General features: G+C 39.0%; 1 pseudogene; it reads right to left on the bottom strand.

Annotated features, from left to right (window-relative positions):
* Window positions 1-1,507: 1,507 nt before the first annotated feature.
* On the bottom strand, window positions 1,508-4,177 carry LOC127257265 (protein CHROMATIN REMODELING 35-like; annotated as a pseudogene).
* Window positions 4,178-4,664: the final 487 nt, after the last annotated feature.

The following is a 4,664-nucleotide window of genomic DNA, read 5'->3' on the forward strand; positions in this document are numbered from 1 at the left end:
TGTTTTTCGGTACAACTTCAAGGGAGAAAAATTGATTTCTCCGACATGGTTGCAGATTCTGAAATGGAAGCGAGGATCTTCCCACTATGACGACGACTGGATCTGACAATAAGGTGCGAAGAAAGTTCAAAAAAAAAAAAAAAGAAAGTGACACTGCAGACGACAACATGCCTGCGGGGGCTTCAGGGCGGCGCAGCATCAGACCTTCGAAAGGAAGGGCTGCAGTGACCTCTCCTCGGAGGAAGACGATGGAGAGGAGGCTGTTGGAAAATGCAGGAGCACGCCTCGCCTCGGTCTCGAAAGCTCCACAGACCTGCAGAAACAGCGATGGTGGAATGCATGCTTCACAAAAATCAGTCTCTGAAATTTTTGGCAATCCAACCACCATTTCTTTTTACACAACAACTTCAAACCTTCTACATGTAGATGGCTATAACACAAGTGCCAAATATTTGACTCTTCATTTTTCCTAACAACCAAAGCTTTGTCCACAGATCAAGAGAGATCCCATGGAAACATTCGACTTCTTTTCATACGGATAGTCGCTAGTGTTTGACAAGAATTATTGTCACCAATAATGCACGATTTGCCATCAAACATAACCGAATATCTACTTGAAATTAATTGTGCTACACTTAGTAAATTATGAGCTAATGTAGGCACAAATTGCACATGATGGAGAAGACAAAAATCACCTTCAATTGTTTTCACAGTAATCGTACATTTTCCTTCAATTCTCATTTTCTTTCCATCTCCAAGTCGAACTTCTCGTTTGAATAAAGCTTTATTTCCTGACATGTGGTTTGAGCAAACATTGTCCACAAACCAAATATCGTTATTATCATCCCCAGAAATCAATGAATGTGTCATAAATAATTTGCTTGTTTCTTCGGTTTGCTCGGTGGTAAAATTTGTAAGCTTCTATTCATCCTTCTGCTTTACCCAACAATAAGCCTCTTTATGCCCTATTGTTGCAATATCTGCATTGAATAAGATTTTTTAATTGGCGTTGTTCAGAAGGCCTGCCCCTGCCTCCCCACGACCTTGTCCTTGAAAGCTACCCCTACCATGCCTTCGATTTGCAGAGAATTCAGACTTCCCCTTTGAACTCTCTACCTTAATTTAAAATGTCTTTTATGTTGGAGAAATAATCTGGATTGAATAAAAATACGAACAAATCAAATTCCGCAGGGTATACACAATCTTGGATATACTTTGAGTTGCGTCGATTCGATTTCCTTATACGATATTTTGACCCTATTAACGCCCGGGTTACACAAAATTCGTACAAGCATAAAACAAAGCAACACTCAAATTTTAGGCGAAAAATCGAGCAAGTAAAGGTTGGGAGATTACCTGTGCACACAGATTTATTCCGCAGACAACAGTATTTTTGTTCTTTTCCTCTTTTTCAGAATTTGTGAAGATAAGTTTTATATATAAACTTTGAAGTGTTTATTCAAGAAAAGATGCACCTTTCGCAAATTTAGGGTTTTTGTTCTAAACCCTAAACTCTAAACCCAAAAATGGGACTTGCGAGTGCACTAATGGCGAACCTGTTCTGCAAATTTTTCATCTTCTCAACTTCTGATCATTGCGCAGGACTCAGCTCCAGGAAGACAGCCAAATCTACAAGTCCAGGAAGTTCTTCAAGGTTGTCCCCCTTGTAGTAGTGCAGGACCTTCCTAGTCATCTCGCGCAAATCTTGTATCAGAGCCACTTTTCGGCTGCGATTCTCATCCTTTATCAAGCAGTCTTCTATCGTCTTGTCGAAGCCGCCGTTGCCCCTACCAAGTTTACTCAGACTCCGACTGCTAGAAATCTCAGCCCTGCTCACGATCCGCCTCAAAATTATTTTAGAATCTTCCATCATAAGAAAATTTGGGCGGACCAGATCTAAAATGCTGAAAACTTCTCTCACGCTGTTTTGGTAAAGAGTACCCGAAAGAACAACCTTTCTTGTGGTTTCAATGCTCCCAAGAGACCTCAGAATAGCGGTGTCTGGGTTCCGCGGTGTATGCCCTTCATCGAGGATGACGATTGATGGGACTTTAAGCAAATAACTTTTGCAAGCCAAAGGAGCTGGCCTGTCATCAACATCGCAGACGATGGAAGAGAACTGCTTGTACCCTAAAAGCAGAATGCTCCTCCTTTCGGCCCATTCCTTCAGAACTTCAAGCTGCTGCCCACGATTGTCTGCCTTAACTGAGTAGAAGTCGTAGAGGGGTATCTCTTCGATCTGCCATGTAAGAAACTCCTTCTTCCAGACGGGGAGAATCCCCCGGGGAAGCACAACCAGGGGCCGAGCAGCAGGATACTTAGCAATGAAGCTCTGAAGGAAACTGATGATCATGAATGTCTTACCGGAGCCGGGAGCATGAGCCATGATACAACCTCCGGGGTTCTCAGACATTACATTGCTTGCAAGAAAATTGAACCCCTCAACTTGATGAGGTTTCATCTCCCTCCGGTGTCGCGGGTGTGGATGCATATCAGCAGCAATAAAATCATTATTATTGGGTAAATCTAAACCATCCGACAAGGTTTCTGATTGATCATGCCCTCCGGGATTCCGCCCTCCATATCTTCGAGTTCGGGAACTTGTCTGGGCCTGCATTTAAATATTGCATGCAAATTAGTCGTCTCGGCTTGTTCTTCCTGACTACAAGATTTTAGAAGTATTGCAATAGGTCTTTAATTAATCTTATAAAAGGAAATAAGATGATTGTAACACAAGAAAGCTAGGTTATAGCTGTGACAATTCATACTAATTAATAAAGAGAGTTGTGATATGACTAAATATAATTTTAAAGTAATTTTGATTTTAGATTAATTTGGGAACGGCGTAAAATTGAATAGAAAAGGAATTTAAAGAAACTTTTGGTATGGTTAAATAAATTTTTTGATTTTGAATTCATTTAGAAATCGCAAATAAATTGAATACAAGTTCATATTTGATGTTTAATAAAAAAGCTTGAATTTGATGTTTCGAAAGTACATTACATATTTCATGTTTTTTTTTAGTGAAAATAAAGTTTGACGAATAGTATGGAAATAAAAGGTTTCGTAAGAAGCCGAGTAACTGAAACTATACAGTACAACATAGTAAATGGAAAGCCATACCTTGGAGAAATTATATTCGATAATTGTTTCAATTGGCCTTTTAATCACCCCACAAATGCGACAAACATCGCCTATATCATCTTTGAATATAAAAGAATGGTCACAGTCTTCTTCACCCTCACCGCCATTTTTCGCATGCAAAGTAGGTTCAAAAACATCCTGCAACAAGTCCAACAAAAAATTGAATATATGTATATAAACTTCGAATGAAACTGATATGGTGATCTTATTAAACGTAAATGTAAACATGAAAGCCTCTAAAATAAAACCAAATGTACTTCTAAAATAAATGTGTGAGAGAAAGTGTTACCACCTTCGCGCACTCTATTGCAACTGCCATCTCGCTCCACACGTCGCGCAGGTCATCGAAACTGACATCCGGAGTCTCTTCACTTTCCAGCTGGCTTTCATCATCCGAGCCATCATCCTCCCTTTCAGAGTTTGCCAGCTCGGGCTCATCGAACAAAGGTTTATCAAACAACTGATAAAGTTGGTCCTGAATGAATTGTCGTCTCTGCAAGTAGATATTATAGTGTCATCAATAGGTAAAAAAATGTCACCTGGTAGCAGTGTTAAGAAAGTGAATACTGTGTAAATTGCGTTGGTCGAGTAATAAGTTGATTATGGGTACGAATGTTCAGAAATAAATTACCTCAGGATCTTGCATTGGAAAATTTGTACAATGCTCAGAAATGTCAGCTTCAGGTTCGACGTTCTCAGTCCACTCTTCGGTGTCTTGGTCATCTGAATCACTGATAATGATAATTTCAGGATGAGGGCTTGCAGGGATCGGAATTTCATATTCCCTTCCGAATAAGCGCTCATGTAATTGGCGTCTATGAATTTCTAACTCACTGCTATATGCACTTAAGTTTTCGTCTTTTCCCTCATCCAGCCCTTCTAGAATCCTTCCCGTGACTATTGATTCACGGTCATTTACAATGGGGGGCGTTCGTTCTCTGTTGGACTGAGATCCCCTTGAATTCGAACGTGCATTATCACTGGATTCGACTCCTCGATCCGTTTTCATCCTTTTCTTGTCCCTAGAACTCATATCTATTGATGAAAAGGGAGAGCACACAAAAGTTATTGTTAGTATTACTTAATTTGAAAGGAATAGAATGAAGTTGGGAGAAAATAGCAGTGCAATCAGTGTGACACATGAAGGTCGAGCCTGGTAGTAATAAGGAAACCTTGAAGACGTGTTTGTGTTTGTGTTTTTTTTTTTTATCTTTATCTTATTTTTCTGATTCCATTTACACATAAATATTATTCACAAACCAAGACAAAGATTAATTTTTATAAATAACTATGTTAAGTGTCATCATTGTTCAAGCAATGTGCATGATAGTAAGATTTGAAGAAACAATCATTTATAAGATATATTAGAAGAAGTAGTCTGTTACTTCACATGTAGAGTTCTCGACAAAGTAACAGCTATTGAACAAAAAAGTTGATACATTGATTGGTCGAGATCCAAGGAATGCTTACAAAAATTAATGATCTTATTTTTATCATCATCTTTATTATTATTGTTATTG

The sequence above is a fragment of the Andrographis paniculata genome, unplaced genomic scaffold (assembly GCF_009805555.1).
Source record: "Andrographis paniculata isolate CXL003 unplaced genomic scaffold, ASM980555v1 Contig57END, whole genome shotgun sequence".
NCBI classification, from domain to species: domain Eukaryota; kingdom Viridiplantae; phylum Streptophyta; class Magnoliopsida; order Lamiales; family Acanthaceae; genus Andrographis; species Andrographis paniculata.